An 18,347-nucleotide genomic window follows, 5' to 3' on the forward strand; every position below is an offset into this window, starting at 1 on the left:
ACATGTTTGAGAAATTTAGCCTAGAGATTGGTTTGTTTGGTATAAGGTATGTTCTATCGCAGCATGGTTGTAGAATGTAGTATTTCCAGTCTTTTGCCTTTTGTTATGTGTTGTTAAATCATTATCTTATTTGCCTTCCATGACGGTGTTGCCCCAGATGAATTTTCTTTCTCCATTTAAAGATCTGAGCGCCCACAACATGCAGAAAGCAAGTGGTCACCTTACCTCCCTGGGTGTACCCTCTTTCGGTAGATATGAGGTGGGGCGTGATGGCCGAAGAGTGCTGTGGTGGGTCAGAAGAGGGTGGGAGGTGGTTGGTGCTGGGAAGTGCGAAGATGCACTCGTGGACACTGAAGAGTGAGTGGGAGCAGCAGGATAAAAAGTGCATGATTGGAGTTCCCGTTGTGGTGCAGGAAGCATGAGGTTGCAGGTTCGATCCCTGGCCTCACTCAGTGGGTTAAGGACCCGGGTTGCCATGAGCTGTGGTGAAGGTTGCAGACGCAGCTCGGATCCCGTGTTGCTGTGGCTCTGGTGTAGGCCGGTGGCTACAGCTCCGATTGGACCCCTAGCCTGGGAACCTCCATATGCTGCAGGAGCAGCCCTAGAAATGGCAAAAAGACAAAAAAAAAAAGAACTTAAAAAAAAAAAAGATGCATGATTGAGAAGTCCGGCACATTGAGGGGAGGTGGAAGCCTTGGAGCCCAGAAGGGCAGCCAGGTGATAGGTGCTCTGCCGTCTCAAGGGGGCTGTCAGGAAGGTGATGGAAGGCTGGACCGAGACTCCGGCCCGGGAGTGAGGAGGAGAGGGGCTCAGACCGGGCCCGGCCGCGCTGTCCGGCAGCACTCCTATTGCACAGGAGTGTGGGACCTGGGAGCAGGGCCTCGTCAGGTGTTGGGAACGGAGCTTGGAAATCAAAATGGAAACTCCTGTGCAGCCCAGTAGGTCTCTAGCCCCAGCTGCCAAACCCTTAGAGCCAGGTTTACTGCCCGGGGGGGGGGGGGGGGGGGGGAATGCTGCACACCACGGGGTTGCAGAGGCACCGACCGCCCACCTTCCCAACTGAGACTGTTCCCTTTCATTCTTAAGGGTCACACTTATCGTGCCCTAAACACTGAGTCACCTCCTGTTCGTTTGGAATTGGGTGGGGTGTGGTTGTTATGGAAGCAGTGTCAGCAGTTGTCTTGCATGGAATCATTCTTAACCAAATGGAAAAAGAAAGGCAGAGCCTGATTAAGTTTTTCAGTGGATGAAGTGATATATTCATTTTTGAAAAAAGATTATGCCATTTGGAGCACTGTGTACATTTATGAAAAATAGTAGCTCAGCTCTTTAAATCAGTGTATTCTACAAGATTTTATTGATGAGGATGAAAACTTTTTTCTAGGGTTTGTAAATCTCGCTGTGCGGATAAGTTCGATTTTGTGCTGTCTTGTCTTTGCCTCTTTTGTGAGAGGTAGTTTAGTAATTGCTTGCGGTGGATGTCTCTGAGATCCGTCGCTCAGTGTCTGGTGTCTTTCAGTGGATTTCAGTGGGATGTCGAGAGGAAAGTATTTTTTTTTTTTTTAGATGTTTTGATCTTTTTTTTTTTTTTTAATTTATTTTTTTGTCTTTTTGCTATTTCTCTGGGCTGCTCCCTCAGCATATGGAGGTTCCCAGGCTAGGGGTTGAATCAGAGCTGTAGCCACCGGCCTACGCCAGAGCCACAGCAACGCAGGATCCGAGCCGCGTCTGCAACCTACACCACAGCTCACGGCAATGCTGGATCGTTAACCCACTGAGCAAGGGCAGGGACCGAACCCGCAACCTCATGGTTCCTAGTCGGATTCGTTAACCACTGCACCATGACGGGAACTCCGAGAGGAAAGTATTGATGCAAAACAAAGCACGTCTTAGGTGCACCCCGTGTGTCAGCGCAGTGATTTCCTTTTTTAAAAAACCCAATTTTGGAGTTCCCATCATGGCTCGGCAGTTAACGAACCCCAGCTAGCATCCATGAGGATGCTGGTTTGATCCCTGGCCTCACTCAGTGGGCTAAGGATCTGGTGTTGCTGTGAGCTGTGGGGTAGGCCGGCAGCTGCAGCTCCGATTAGACCCCTAGCCTGGGAACCTCCATATGCCGCAGGTGTGGCCCTAAAAAAATAAAATAAAATAAAACGAAAAACCCAATTTTTTGAAGCTGGTGTACTTAAGCATCGGTGATAACCGCAGAAATGGCAGGTGTGGAAATAATAATATGAAATTTTTATCATGCTTTCTTTTTTATTTGTAAAATGTCATTGATGTTGAACTTAAAGTTGTTTTGAACTTGTCTTTCTTTTTTTTTTTTTTTTTTTTTTCTGTCTTTTGGTCTTTTGTTGTTGTTGTTGTTGCTATTTCTTGGGCCGCTCCTGCGGCATATGGAGGTTCCCAGGCTAGGGGTTGAATCGGAGCTGTAGCCACCGGCCTACGCCAGAGCCACAGCCACGCGGGATCCGAGCCGCGTCTGCAACCTACACCACAGCTCACGGCAATGCTGGATCGTTAACCCACTGAGCAAGGGCAGGGATCGAACCCGCAACCTCATGGTTCCTAGTCGGATTCGTTAACCACTGCGCCACGACGGGAACTCCTGTCTTTCTATTTTTAATAAACATACAGACATGTTTTCCTCCGTACGTTACGGCATGACAGGTTTTAGAAACATGATTTTTCTGGCATGAGGAGAATGCGTGTTCCTTGCAGAACATTTCAAGCTTTGAAGAAGAAAGAGGGAAAAAGTTCCCTGCAATCCTACTAACCCGTGATAGCCAGTATTAACACTCTGGTGATTTTCTGAATCTTGAGTGTGTCTGGAGGTGCGTGGATATACGTGTGTACTGGGTTCCCCTTCCTTTATGCCTTATGTTGTGGACATTATGTCATTATTCCTCAGAAATATGACTTTGATTTTTGCAATAGTATCTACTTTATGGGAGTGCCGTGCTTATTTACACTATGTCTGGTAGACAGATTCCAAAAACGAGATACATATGTTGAGAAAAGCTAAGAGTTTGAGATATTTAATTTTCTGCTCTTTTCAGTTATGAACGATTATTTGCTTGAGCTATTGGTTACATCTTTCCAGGGTAAATGAACGATTTTTGAACTCATAAGAGCAGCATGGTAATTTATAAGCCAAAGTCTAGCTTTAGAAGTCAGCGTTTGCTATTGAATGGTCTGATGTTAAAATAACCGCAGTAGATTTATCCAGATACCCTCTTATGTAAACAACCTTCAGAAGAAGAGCCCGCCCCCAACACACACACACACACACACACACACACACACACACACACACACACACACACACACACACACACACACACACACACACACAGCTACTCTTCAAATAGCTTTTCCTCCGCTGCGCTCTGCTGGGATAGGAAAGTTGGTTAAGCTGTGTCTGGCTCTGTGTAGTGCATTGTTGTGATGGCTCTTTGGAGATTGCGCAAGGCTCACTGGATTGTCCTTGATCTTGTCCGAAAATAACCAGCCATGTGACTGGTTTTGTCAGTGTCACCTGGCAGCCCTGAGGCACAGAGCGGTGTGTGCCATCGGCAGTGGAGTGGGCCACCCTCGTGGGTACCCACCTCACGCCCGACGGCGTTGCTGCTTGGGCACATGTGCGAGAAGCAGGCTCCTGATCCGATGGATGCAGGATCCTGTCTGAGACCCCCCACGTCTGCCTCCGTGCCCTGGGGCATGTCAGCCACATCCGTTAGAACCTTAGTGTCCTCATCCTTTGATGGGCATTGAAATGAGCCCGGCCCCGAAGTGTGGTCCTGAGGCTGGAATGAGGAGAGGCCAAGAGATGTGGGCCTGGAACCGCAGCGGTGGCCCGTGGTCCCCTGGGGTTAATGGTCTGAGGGGCTGATCCTTCTGTGCATTTGCCCCAGTGTCACTGCCAGCTTCCTGCCGTCTGAGGCACATCTCTTACACACCTTGCCGTCTCCTCCCCCACTTCAGCTGGAGGCCGCAGAGATTGGAGCTTTTCTTGGCTTCTGTGTCACTAAAGTTTATTTTCTGTCGTTGATGAGAGTTTATCTACCATAATGCTTTATTATTTACTCGCAAAAGCATTCCTTCTAACTTCTCTCTTTTTCCTCTGGACATCGTAAAGTTATATCCAAGGAGCCTATGTTATCATCCCTCATCCTTGCTGCTGCTCCTTTAAAACAGGTTCTGTCCGGAAGACTCGATTAATCTCTCCTAGCTCTGCTTGCAGCCGCTGCCCCATCCAGTCCATAACCGTAGTTAGTGACACTATGACAGCATCATGCTGTAAAATGTTTTTCTTCCAGTCCTTGTTTCTTTCCTCTTGTGAGTAAGTGCTGGTTAGTTAGTGACTCAAGTGGGGATTTGAAAGCACACATTCTATTTCTGGGTCAACTACAATAGTTTCATTCAACCTGTGTCACATGTGCGGTTGTTTTCCTGTTTGGATCTGAGGAGTTGGTACTTGTAGGTTTTGCCGAGTACAGTGGATCCAGAGAAGATAAATCCGGTGAAAGAGCACATCATCCAGCTGGCTGCATGCCACACCTGTTCCACTGGAGTATGTCCTGTGACCGGTTTTCTGGTGTGCCCCCCACATTCTGAGAGGCCAGCAATGAGTTGCTAAAGTGACTCATCTGAGGGATAGTCTTACCTCCTGTTTTCCTATAAAACTTTGCCTACGTATTTGTTAAATCCTTTAGTTACGCACGCTTCGTCTTGTAATTGTACGGAGGATCAGGAGTTTGAAGACAGAGACTTTTTATATCTGCCGTAGCATCTAACAGCGTATTTGTGTAGAGTTTGCTCCATAAACCTAGTGAGGTGTTGGGACAGTGAACTAGTAATTGCTTATTTTACCAGGACTGTCTACCCCCAGTTTTAACTTGTTGTCTAGTGCCTGTGTTGTTGTTATTATACGTATTTGAAGAGAGCTGCCTGCTGAGGTCATTCATTTATTTCATGTGCTCTAAGCATTTAAGTGCCTAGCAAGTGAAGGCGTGGATCTGTTAACACTTTATAAGTTAATGTCCGAACACTGAGTTTTATAACCAAAACCCAAATATAACCTGAAGCTAAAAGGAGAATACAGTCTCTGTTTTTTCGCATACCTCAAGATCTTGACATCTATCCAGTAGCAATTGCAAAGTGTTGACTTTGCTTAACAGCTTGAATCAGATTGTGGTTTTATGTTGGGGGAAACGGAGTGAACCTGCTGCCTGTATGAAGGCCAGTTTTACAACTTATTTACTTATTTTTTGTCTTTTCTAGGGCCGCTCCCTCTGCATATGGAGGTTCCCGGGCTAGAGGTCAAATCGGAGCTGTAGCTGCTGGCCTACGCCACAGCCACACCAATGCCAGATCCTTAACCCACTGAGCAAGGCCAGGGATCGAACCCGCGACCTCATGGTTCCTAGTCAGATTCATTAACCACTGAGCTACAACGGGAACTCCTGAAGGCCAGTTTTAAGAGAACGTACCCATAGCTTGTATTTCATAGTGCCTGGGGCAAGAGGAGAAAGGTAACAGCTCATCTTTGGATTTGGGGGGGGTTAACTTTTTGAGGCACTGCCAAACTGTTTTCCCTAACAGTGGGAATATTTTGTATTGTCACCAGTGATGTGATAAGAAGCTTCGATTCCTGCACACCCTCACCAGCACGCGTTATTTTCTGTTTTTATTCTGAGCCGTCATAATGGATGTGCAGTGGTGCCTCTCGGGGGTTGATTTGCATTCCCTGGTGGCCGATGTCACCTTCACCTGATTGTGTGCACTTCCTCCCAGCTCCACGTGTAGTGAGATGTTTCCAGGAGCTTGATACCGGCCATGATGGAAGTTATTTACCCCAGAAGTCAGCAAAGAACGGGTTGTGAACTCGCCACAGTGTGCCACTGCCCTGAGGGGTGTCTGTTGCCCCTCCAGAGAGGGTTCACCGTAACCTCCAAGGGCAGAAGGGGCACGGATCACCTTAACCCGGTAGGGTTCTGAGTTGGCCTGCGGGTGGGCTGCAGGGAAGCGCCCTCTCAGGTCTGGGCACACCCACCTTTAGGGTTCTGTCCTCCCAAGGTTGTGCCTCAAGTCCCCTCTCTTGCATCTCAGAGTCCAGGCTGTGTTTGCAACGGCTCTGGTGTGGTTTTTGTAGCTTAAGAGTTTGGCAGGTGCCTGAAGGGAAGCTGGGTCGGCTCCCTCACGCTCTTAGGGTCTTGGCCCGCAAGTCCTGTCTCTCAGCCAACCTGAACTCCAGTTCCTGTCTCCCTGGTCGTGTGAGATGGCTGTCAGCTGGCTTCTCAGCCGCGTGTGTCCGGATTTCTCAACCTCTGGTACCACACCCCTGGGGGGGGACAGCCACAGTGTCGCCACACCACCCTGGGGAGCCTTCTGCCCTGCATTTTAGCCCCTCGTGCCTTGAGCTCACCAGTGTTCTCAGGTGTGCGCCCGAGCGGGTTCCATCTGGCCGTTCTTGTTCTCAGCAGAATTGATTGGCTGCAAGGTACTCTGATCATCACAGGTGGGAGGCAGTGTTATTTTAGGGAAAAATAGTTCGGAACTCCTAGTGTATTGCCCTGTGAAAGTTAGAAGAACAGTTTTCTGTTGACTGTGGACTTTGGAAGGGGAATGAGGAGACAGATTTAGGAGAAAGAGGGCACGTGTTGAGTTTTACTTGTAAATTGTATTTCGGAATGCTTCCCTGGGTGGATATTTTAACTTTAGGTGGGCTCGTTGTTGTTTTAAGGAGAATGCTCTTACTGTTAAGCACAAGAGATGAAGGGAGTTGGAGTTTGAAGTAAATCACTATAGAAAACTTGCAGTTCGTGCTTCGCTGACTTTACCTGTGAAATGGCACCTCACAAGTTGGGTAAACTCTGGAAACACCCATTCAGCGTGATCATTTATTAAACTTGTCTATGTGTGGTGAGTACTGTCTGTTTCATTCATTTTAGACTTTGTAGCTTCAGGAGAGAGACAGCCTGAAAACACTGGGAGTGCTGTAATTAGAGGAGGAAAAAAGTTTTGAAAAGTGGATTTTTTTTGTGTGTGTGTGTGCATGTGTCTTTTTAGGGCCGCACCTAAAAAGCATATGGAGGTTCCCAGGCTAGGGGTCGAATTGGAGCTGTAGCCGCCGGCCTACGCCATAGCCATAGCAACATGGGATCCAAGCTGAGTCTGCAGCCTACACCACAGCTCATGGCAACACCAGATCCTTAACCCACTGAGCAAGGCCAGGGATCGAACCTGCATCCTCATGGATGCTAGTCAGATTCATTTCCACTGAGCCATGACAGGAACTCCAAAAAGTAGATTTTAAAACTTTTAATAAGAGCCCCCTTTCTGTGTGAGGAGAAGCAGGGAATCTGGCTGCCCCCCACGGGACAGTTTGGCTCAGCACTGTGTCAGGGAGCCCAGGAGCTGGCTTGGTGCAGGTGCTGGATCTGGAGTGCCAGCCTGGTCTCAGTGTGGCCCCTGGCTCATGCCCACCCTTTAGGGCTCCGATTTTCCACCTGCAGAGTGGTAAGAAAATGCAGCAGTTGATCTGTCAAGTCCCTAAGAAACTGAGCCAGGAGTTGGACCTTAAATGGGGGTAGGGGACAGGCAGAGTAGCATAGATAAGTCACACTGGGTAAGAAACTGCTTTAAAGGGGGACCTAAGTGTTTTATAGGGTACAAGAAACTGATACAAAATTAGGAGTGAAGGAGGCTGAAGTAGGGAAATGTAGACTTTGGTTGTTAAATACACAATTTATTCACGTGTTTTTGTGACCTCACCAAATATTTCAGTTCCGATGTATGTACCGGCTTTTAACTAATTTTGGGAGTCATTTTGAGCCCACAGTGGCATGGCCCTGCTCTCCCTTCATCCGTGAGAGGTCCAGGGTGCGCTTTAAGGCCGAACGCATCACTAATGTGTCCTCGTTTGTTGGCTCATCCACTCACGGAGAGCGTGGAATCAAGCTAGTATTTACTTCAAGGCCCCTGGAGTGAGTTACTTGGTTCTGTTATTATTTTGGAAAACATCTGATCCACAGGAGTGTGCAGTATACGTACTACAAGGTTTGTGGTTGCTTGGAACGGAGGAAACGAGAGCTGATGGTAAATTACATGCACATTTTTGACTGTGTAGACTGTCGGCACTGCCTGACCCTTGAGTTGTTCACGGCTCAAGTGTATACACCGTTTTTTGGTGTACTCATAGGATTGTGTAACCGTCACCAAAATCCCGTTTTAGAATGTCTTTGTCCTGCCTTAAAGAAACTCCATACCCCCTAGACTCGCCTCCTTCCCTCCCGCATTCCTCAGGCCGGCAACCTCTCGTCCACATTCTGTCCCAAGGCTTCCCCGTTGTGGACATCCTGTGTCCGTGGATCAGACAGTGTGCAGTCTTGGTGGCTTTGACTGCCTCCGTGGTAGACCATGGAGCTTGGTAGGTAGGTGAGAGGGTGACACGATGGACAGGTGGTGGACACCAGGTCCGTCTCCCGGTGTGGGTACCACGGCTGGAGACGAGGTAAAGCTGGGCGGAGAGCAGGGGCTCTGTGCTTTTTTGCAATATCTGTAATTATGTCAAAAGAAAAAAATCTGAGGGTGGTATTATGATCTAATTACTGGCTTTTGAATAGGGTTATGCATTTATAGTGAAGAAATTTATAGTGAGTTTTCTAGGAGAGAATTGGAGAGTTTGGGTCTTGCTAAGAGATGTACAAACATTTTTGTGATTTCTGTCCCCTAGGTTTCCTTGCCATTATTTAGTCTCATATGGAAAACAAAGAGTGATGGAGTAAGCGATAGCGTTTCTCCCTGCATTATCCCTGTAATACCAGAACTGAAGGGTTGGTTTTTTGGTTTGGGGTGTTTGTAGGTATCTCGGAAATGCATGATCTCAGTTAATTGTAAAAAGCACTATGGCAGATGTTTGCAGCCTTGGCCTCACACCTCCATAAAGACCAGTGATTGTAATTGTTATGTGGTAACTGTACAAAATGAAACAAAGCTTCACCACAAAAATAGCTGGAGAAACTGTTAAAGTATAGCAACATAACTTGTATCTTCCTTGTTTCTTATTCTCTGGGGGAACCTGTGCTAAAAATAGGATGTGCTAAATAGAAATTACCCCTTTTCCTGTATAAGCAGCTGCTCCCTAAGCTTCAGGGAGCCCAGGTTCTCTCTGTTCAGTGCTCCCAGCCACTCTCTTGGTCCATAAACCTGCTTGAGATCTCATTGCTCCAGCGTCTGCCTCCTTCTTCCCAGCCGTTTCTAACAGTATTCAGGAAAAATGTCCTAATACTTCAAGTGCCCGATTATCTGTTGTTTCACTACTGTGTATAAATAAAGGAATAAAGGGAGAAAACGAGGAGATTCTAGGTTGGTAAATTTCTTTGACCCCATTCTCATAACTGTTGGGATATTTACCGTGTGAGAGAATAAAATTAAGCTCAAAGATGTATCACAAAAACCTTTTTTTTTTTTTTAAACTATCAATCCAAAGATTTATCCATAGCTTTTCTGGATTTGCTTTAAAAAAACAAAACAAAACTGACAGATACATCCCCCTGCAAAAAACTCCCGCAGTCTCTCAGTGTAACTTCCCGGAGCTCTCTCAGGTTCCGCCCCACGTTACAGTGGTGGATTTGTCCGGGATAATTCTGTAGGTCTGAAATGCTGCAGGAAGTTACTCCATGTTAGGTTCATTTACAGAGTTGCTTTTTCTCCTTAGAAGAGTATTTAAAAATTTAATGAATATTGCATGGTACGAAACGTATTACTTGGAAATGAAAAAGTCACAGTAAAATTTCAAACATGCTGTGACTTCTGATTCCATGCAGATGTTTGTTATACCTGTGAGTTCCGTAATCTAGGGGATTTTAACCCCAATCTCACAGTCTGGTAGTTTCTTTCTCTCTCTCTCTTTTTTTTGGGGTCTTTTTAAGGCCACCCACAGCATATGAAAGTTCCCAGGCTAGGGGTCGAATTAGAGCTGTAGATGCTGGCTTATACCACAGCCACAGCATTGCCGGATCCTTAACCCATTGAGTGAGGCCAGGGATTCACCCTGTGTCCTCATGGATACTAGTGGAGTTTGTTACTGCTGAGCCAGGGTGGGGAACTCCTGTAGTTAGTTTCTTTCTTTCTCTCTGTCTCTTTCTCTCTTTCATAAAAGAACAATGCCAGGTTGTTTCTGCATAGTCCACAGAGTGTGTGGGATTAATTCAGTGCTACAATTGCATCTGCATCTTCTTGTGCATTCCAGTCAAGACATAAAGCTTGTAAATTTGAATAGTAGCATTAAATTTAAATTTACAATTAAAAAACCCAGATTGTCTTATGTGTTTAGCAAAGGAGATGAGGAGACATGTTTCCTAGTTTTTGACTCATTTTAATTCGTGAGACTGATATATCTCATTCCAAACCTCAACTTTAAGTCAAGATTGTCAAATAATTTACTTGTATGAATTCTTTTTTAATTTTAGCAGTTAGAGAAAGAATGTCCTAATGACAGAATTTTGTTAAAATATGCTTCAACCCTTTGAAAAGTATCATAAACATGCATCTATATGGGGCATCAAATAAATCTCTTGATGTTAGTATTTTGATGAAGGGATGTCTCATTTTCTCCTGGGGAGAAGTTAGGAAGTACCTTTGTTTGTTTGTTTGTTTTTTGTCTTTTTGCCTTTTCTAGGGACGCTCCCGTGGCATATGGAGGTTCCCAGGCTAGGGGTCCAATCGGAGCTGTAGCTACCAGCCTACGCCAGAGCCACAGCCACGCAGGATCCACGCCGTGTTTGCGACGTACACCACAGCTCACGGCAACGCTGGATCCTTAACCCACTGAGCAAGGCCAGGGATCGAACCCGCAACCTCATGGTTCCTTGTCGGATGCGTTAACCTCTGTGCCACGACGGGAACTCCAGTGCCCTTGTTTTGACTCTGCCATTGACTGTTCGTCCTGGCTTAAATTCCCTTGTTATTCTCTGGATGCAGAGTGTGTCTAATGTAGCAGATACATAGAATTATAGAAGACCTCACAGCAACGTTCCTTTTTTTTTTTTTTTTTTGTCTTTTTGCTATTTCTTGGGCCGCTCCAGCGGCATATGGAGATTCCCAGGCTATGGGTCCAATCGGAGCTGTAGCTGCCAGCCTACGCCAGAGCCACAGCAACGCGGGATCCGAGCCGCATCTGCAACCTACACCACAGCTCACGGCAACGCCGGATCGTTAACCCACCACGCAAGGCCAGGGATCAAACCTGCAACCTCATGGTTCCTCGTCGGATTCATTAACCACTGCGCCACGACGGGAACTCCGCAACGTTCCTTTTTAGCGAGTTAGAAATAAGAATTGGTTTTCACATAATCTGGACCGCTTTGTTAGTTATGGAAGGTATGCTGCCATAAGCCTAGCTTTTGCATTTTTGTTTTCCTGTTTGCTGATCTAAAAAAATAGGCAGGGTCATTCTCATAACAAAGAAATAGTCAACAAATGAAGATAATAAGCATGCTCTCCACAGGCAGTGGTGTAGAGACACCTCCCTTCTCCTGCTGCCTCTGCCGTCCCTGAGCCAGGAAGAGCCTCGGGCCCGCCAGCTGAGCCAGCTGATGTTCGGTGCAGCCTCGGCTCTTCCCTGTGGTTTCAGCCCTCTCTCCTCTTGCCGGCAGCCCGTTCTTAGAGGTGACGGAGGAAGCACAAGGTGATCCTTACGCTGGTCCCTTAGAGATAGGGTCACGCCCTACCTGTGATCTCAGGTACAGTCGTGGCAGGAACAGCAGTGCGTCTCAGATGCCCTAATGAGCTTTCTCATTAACCTGAAAAAAACGGCCTTGGAGAGAATTTCGAAAGTGATTCCTGCCAGGAAAGCCTTCCACCGATGGCTTTTCCAGCCGTGTGTTTCAGTGTCCCTGCTCCAGTGTTCTCTCCGGTGTGTGGAATCACCCTCTTCCACAGTAATCGGGTCCACGTAGAGCTGATAGAAACCCCTGAGAAAATCGTAACTGTGGATTTTAAAACATATGAATTGCTGTATCTACTGCGTGAATTGATTGCCTACTTTTTTTTTTTTTTTTGTCTTTTTGCCATTTCTTGGGCCGCTCCCGTGGCATATGGAGATTCCCAGGCTGGGGGTTTAATCGGAGCCGTAGCCACCAGCCTATGCCAGAGCCACAGCCACGCAGGATCCGAGCCGCGTCTGCAACCTACACCACGGCTCATGGCCACGCCGGATCAACCCACCGAGCAAGGCCAGGGATCGAACCCGCAACCTCATGGTTCCTCGTCGGATTCGTTAACCACTGCGCCACGACAGGAACTCCTGATTGCCTACTTTTTATGGACCCTAGAAACAGGTACACCCAGTTATTTGGTGCAGTTTCTTTTTACCATTCTAAAGGAGCCATTCGGCCATACTGTTAACATCTGACGCCTGAAAGAGACGTTCCCCTCCTTTGAATAACATCTTCTTTCTAGACGTAGCTATTAGGAGAAAGCGCTCTGGTATCTTAGGAAAAAATATCAGATTAAGACGCCTTGACCCTGTTCTTCTAATTTCCTTGCATGCTGAGCCTTCGGAGAAGATGGGGGGTAGATTGGAATTGGGGATTGGGAGAGATGGTTTAATAAACCTTGTGAGAGACAGGTAAAGAAATTTTAATATGAGAAATCAGAGAGCACAGGTGTATGTTGGTGCCAGTTTGTATTTGCGTCGTTGTCTCCTGACCTGCTCACAGTCAGTCTTTAGGAATGGGCAGAGCTCCCACCGTGGTGCCACAAAGAGGTGGCAGGTGCGCTGCAAGGTCCTGGCGGCTCCAAGTTTAAAATTTGTTTGAATCCTCTTATTTGCAGGTTTTGTCCAAAGTCAGTATTTATGAGTGTCTCTAATGCTTTTTTTTCCCATCATAATTACGTAGTGGGAGGAAGCTGTAACGGGCTTTTCTCTAAGTCCCATACAGACGCTCCCAGGTGCCCCCAGCTCATCGCAGCAGGCCCTGCACACGTGGTTTTCTCTGTCTGACCTGAGGGCAAAGCACTGGCACAGAGTTGCAGGTGTCGATGGACTCGAGGTCAAGGGACTGAGAACCATTTCTCAGCGTCTGGGACTGGGGTCCCCCTCTTTCCGCATCATTGACAGCAGCACCCCAGTCCTGGGTTCCTTCTGTGTGTTGGCACCTTGGGCTCCCTTTGGTTGGTTTGTGTGTGAAGCAAAATGTTTCTGGCAGTCGTAACTTTCTGTGAGTCCTCCCTTTCCCATTTGCATTGATTTAAGCCCAATCTGTATGCAGACGAAACAGCATTAAATGTCTGAAGGTTTTTACTCAGTATTTCCCAGCCTGTGAACTCTTTGAATGCGGTCAGGTCTGTTGGAGTAAACTGGCAGTGAGGTGGCCACAGGTTTGTGTTGACTGCTTCGCGTTTTCCTGGAAACAGTTTCTGTTGTGAGGTAATAAAATACAGGCTTCTCAAGGTTTCCTAGAACCTATGGTTCCGTTCTCCTAGTCGTGCCTCATCTGCTCTTATTTTTCGGATGTGTTAATTTTAGACAAGGAAGCAAAACTCCTGCTTAGATTTTTTTCAATTTGTGGACTTAGGTAGAACTCATTGCATGATGTAGAAAGATTGGTGTCGGGGATTGATGGTGAGTGGGTGACTGCTGAGGTAGCCTGCTGACCGGCAGGGACCTCCTCTAGGCTCTGAAGGCACAGCTGTCTCAGATGAAGTGAGTCCTTCCACTGTGAACCAGTTATTACCCCCAGTAAGAATTTGGTGGGGTTTTTTGTTGTTTTTTGGTTTTTTTTGTTTTTTTTTTTTTTTGTCTTTTTAGGGCTGCACCTGTGGCATATGGCAGTTCCCAGGCTATGGGTCAAGCCGGCCTACACCACAGCAATGCCAGATCCCAGCCGACTCTGTGACCTACACCACAGCTCACAGCAACACTGGATCCGGAACCCGTTGAGCGAGGCCAGGGGTCGCACCCGAATCCTCATGGCTGCTAGCCAGATTCTTAACCCGCTGAGTCACCATGGGAACTCCTGGTGGGGTTTTTGATGTTGGGTTTCTACTTTTGGGTTTTGTCGTTGTTTGGAGACACCGCCTAAAGGACTATGCAGAAATGAGCAAAGCTTAAATTCTTCTTGGACTAAGCGAACCTGATGGGCCAGTTTACTGTTTGAAGCTTCCTGATACTTGGTTTCTAAAGCGATGGTTTTATCCCTTACCCTTTGTGTGTTACTTAAAGATGCTAAACCAGGAATGCTTCAGGTGGCGGGGTACGCATCTCTCTGCGGGGTTCCTAGATGATGCTTACCTTATTTTAGATTTGCGAGATAGAGGAATGAGTTGACTTACACCGCGTGTTCCAGCGCGGCTGGCGCTGGTGCGGTTCCAGCAGGGCTCTGTGCAGCCCCTGTGAGGCGCCTGCTGGCTCCGTGAGGTTGCCTGGGGCCCAAGTGCTGACGGTGAACAGGGTCTTGGAGGGGAATGCTGTTTAAAGAAAGACAGCCCTTCTGTTTAGTTACAGTCTTAAACATTGTGGCGTGTTTGGAAATGGGGACACAGGATTTAAGTGGAAGGGTTTTAGCTGTTTGTGAATTTCTTCCGTCTTTACTGCCTCAGGGAGGACTTGAGAGCCCTCTGGGTCCCGGCCTCTTCCCCCGGGTCCGTTCACTCCCCTGACTTTCCTTCCTGTGTCCCTCTCCTTATCTGTTGGGCGGGGCATGACCTGCGGAAAGGCTGTTGTGAGGATTAGAGGAGATCTGGTCTGCAGGGTCCCGGCAACACCTGTGTTCTCTCTTTGTATGTTTGGTTTATTTCTTCCACACAAACAGCTTTGATCCTATCAGCATCACATTAAAATCCCAAATATGCCTTTGTTTTTTTACAGGAAAGGGTTCAAAAGAGATTTCTTGGGTCGTGTCCACTCTTCAGTATAATCGAAACTCAGTCCTCATACAATGAATATTTCTAGTTTATAAAGATATTGTGAGTAATAAATAGGAAAACTTGTTTCATTGTTAGACCTAACAGAGGAGATTTGACTGGGTTTTTCGGTCTTGTTTTTCAAAAAACAACACTTGACACCAGATGGCACGTGTTCAGCATTCCTGTGTGGTTTAGAAACACGTGTTTTATTTTCCCCGTGCGTCTCTTCCTTTCTCTGCTAAGAAGGCGATGTGTGACTTCATGAACAGAACTAAAATTTGGTTCTTCCGTTTCCATGTATCCTTTTTCTTCGGCACTTTGAAATAATCCCTCGTGAATTAAAAGCCTCAGAATTGTCAGCTGTCTTGAGAGTCTGCTGCTAAGACTTTCAAAATTGCCACCACTTTGACTCGCACAACCCACCTGACATCAGTTTTCATGAGGGAAATAAGCCCGTTCCCTTGCATCGAGAGCTTAGTTGTGCAGAGGTGTCTCTGCCCTGTCTTCTCTGGTGATGCCAGAGCAGATTTTCTCAAAATCAATCTTACATAATTTCTCCCCCGAAGCCTCCAGCATTGACCCATGGCCGATGGAACAACATCAGCGCTCCTTTGCATGAGCACAGAAAACACTTCAGGCTGCTCTGGACCCGACTTTTCAGCGTTGGTACCCACCCTTTCTCCCTTCTCTTAATCCAGCCCGAGTAGATCTGCACACACGCCGTTGGTTTTGCTTAGCCTGTTCTTTCTTTGCTGGCAAGCCCCAGCTAATGCTTCCAAACCCATTTCACTTAACTGTCTTCTTCATAATCATCTCTGGACTCTTGGAGGCGACAGCAGACCCTCCCCTGCCCCTACTGTCCTTCCTGCCTAGGCTGGCAGTCACATCTCCCCAGGCCAGGGCCAGGGCTCATTCTGTCCCTGGCTCTGGGCACAGAACCAGAGCTAAGTAACTGCTCAAAAAAAAAAAGGCCTTTTCAGCCTGGTTTTCAAAAAGAGCAATCTATATGTGTGCAATAGGTTAAGGAATAGCGCAGGAGTGTCTGTTGCGGCTCAGCAGGTTGAGGACCTGGTGTTGTCTCTGTGAGGACGCAGGTTTAATCCCTGTCCTTGTTCAGTGGGTTAAGGATCCGGCATTGCCGCAAGCAGCGGCGAAGGTCACAGATGCCGCTCGGATCAGGTGTCGCCATGGCTGTGGCATAGGCCCCAGCTGCAGCCCCGACTCATCCCCCAGCACGAGAACGTCCATATGCCACAAGAGTGGCCATAAAAAGAAGAAAAAAGAAAGAAAAAAAGATTAGCACGGTAGCAAAAAAGCAGTAACAACCAGAAGTCACAGCAGGTGGACGGCGTTTCTGTCCTAGTGCGTGAGTGAGCAGAGAAGGTCCCTTACGGCAGCGGGGAGATTCGGGATAGGTGGGCGTCTGCCTCAGGAGATGGCCACGAGTGGCTGCTGCACCAGCAGACCTCCCTTAGAGAAATCAAATAACGACATTGTTCATTTCGGAGGTTTTTTTGCAGGAGTCATGTTTAATCACCAAAGTATTTGTTCCCACATAGTTATACTTTACCTTTGAAACTCGATGATTCAGAAAAATCTTTTTCAAATCGGATTTGGAGTAGATTATGTATAAGAGAGTCTTGTTCTTACCATTCTCACTAACAAAATTAAAATATAGTTTATAGGAGTTCCCGTCGTGGTGCAGTGGTTAGCGAATCCAACTAGGAACGATGAGGTTGCGGGTTCGATCCCTGGCCTCGCTCAGTGGGTTGGGGACCCGGCGTTGCCGGGAGCTGTGGTGTAGGTTGCAGACATGGCTCAGATCCTGCGTTGCTGTGGCTCTGGTGTACGCTGGTGGCTACAGCTCCGATTGGACCCCTAGCCTGGGAACCTCCATGTGCTGCGGGAGCGGCCGTAGAAAAGGCAAAAAGACAAAAAAAGCTATATATATATATAGTTTATAAAACATTTATTTTCACATGATTTTAGAGTCAGTTATTATATAAAACAGTACTTCTGTGTTAGAACATTCTTTTTTTTTTTTCTTTTTAGGGTTGCATGTGCTGCATGTGAAAGTTCCCAGGCTAGGGATTGAATCGGAGCTTTAGCCACTGGCCTGCACCACAGCCACAGCAGTGCTGGATCCCAGCCGCATCCGCGACCTACACCACAGCTCAAAAAAATGCCAGATCCTTAACCCACTGAGCAAAGCGAGGGATCACACCTGCATCCTCATGGATGCTCGTCTGGCTCGTTACCACCGAGCCACAACAGGATGTTTGTAATTTATGGAGGCTTTCATTGAAAGTAGAAGTTCACCTGATGGTGTTTGCACATGTCCATTTGATCCTGCCTGCTGACCAGAAGGTAGAAGGCCTGGTACTCACTGGCCCCGTTGGCAGATGAAAGCGTTCGTCCTGTATCCGTAGGAATTCTCTCCGATGCTGAGAAGATGGAAAAGGAGCCACTTACCTGTCCCAAGGATTTTCAGAGGTGGCCTGGGAAGCAGGAGGTGAGGGCCTGACCTTGACGGTGACCACGCAACTCTAGGCAGACCACTTTATGGAAGTGCCTGTCCCTGTGGTCGTGGTGCCGACGGGGAGGGGACAGCTGCGTGTTCCCGGAGAGGAGCAGAGTGGCGTTGCCCTGAGGAGGAAGCGTGCCGAGTGTCGGGGAGACTGAGTCCCACTGCTGGGCTCCTGTCTCCCTACCTCCCTCTCCTTCCCAGGCAGCACTTGTTTAAACTTTCCGTTATTTTCTTATTTAAATTTTTTTTGGGGGGGTCTTTTTGCCTTTTCTAGGGCCGCTCCTGAGGCATATGGAGATTCCCAGGCTAGGGGTCCAATCAGAGCTGTAGCCACCGGCCTACACCACCGCCACAGCAACTCGGGATCTGAGCCTCTTCTGCGACCTACACCACAGCTCATGGCACTGCCGGATCCTTAACCCACGGAGCAAGGCCAGGGATCAAATCTGCAGCCTCATGGTTCCTAGTCGGATTCGTTAACCACTGTGCCACCATGGGAACTCCTAAAAAAAAAAAATTTATGTATTCACCCACCCCACTTCTGAGATGAATGGGAACCAGTTGAACTTGCTTTTCTTCATTTGTATTTTCACCTAAAAACAGAGCCTGGGAACCAGCGTTGTCACTGCTGCAGTAGGGGTTCAGTCCCTGGCTGGGGAACTTTTGCATGCCATGGCACAAAACACCACCAAAAGATCCTGGGAATTCTTCTACAGCAGTTAGTCAAATAATTCTGGAAATTGTCACTGTGGGGCCCCCTCCTCACTGCTCCCATAGCTTCATAGCACGTCCCGCGCAGGCACAGAGGCTCGTTCAGCCTGTCGGCTCTGCGCCCCGTGCTGCTGGTTGTTGCTGTCAGGGACGGTGCTGTGCACGCATCGTCTTTTTAAGACGGATTCTGAGCAGC

At 47.6% G+C, this 18,347-nt stretch overlaps 1 protein-coding gene and 1 long non-coding RNA gene across 5 annotated transcripts in view; one reads left to right on the top strand and one right to left on the bottom strand.

Annotated features, from left to right (window-relative positions):
• Window positions 1-18,347, top strand: part of ESYT2 (extended synaptotagmin 2) — a 78,131-nt gene that overhangs the window by 5,950 nt on the left and 53,834 nt on the right. The window lies entirely within an intron of this gene.
• LOC146394849 (uncharacterized) lies at window positions 11,040-16,208 on the bottom strand. Its single transcript, XR_014833383.1, has 2 exons — window positions 12,292-16,208; window positions 11,040-11,288 (listed from the first exon to the last, which is right to left on the bottom strand). It is a non-coding gene; the product is annotated as an uncharacterized LOC146394849 (long non-coding RNA).

Source organism: Sus scrofa, chromosome 18, assembly GCF_054392235.1.
Source record: "Sus scrofa isolate SSC_HxYL_T2T_F1_AM1 chromosome 18, Sscrofa_HxYL_maternal_Yorkshire_Landrace_v2.0, whole genome shotgun sequence".
NCBI lineage: Eukaryota > Metazoa > Chordata > Mammalia > Artiodactyla > Suidae > Sus > Sus scrofa.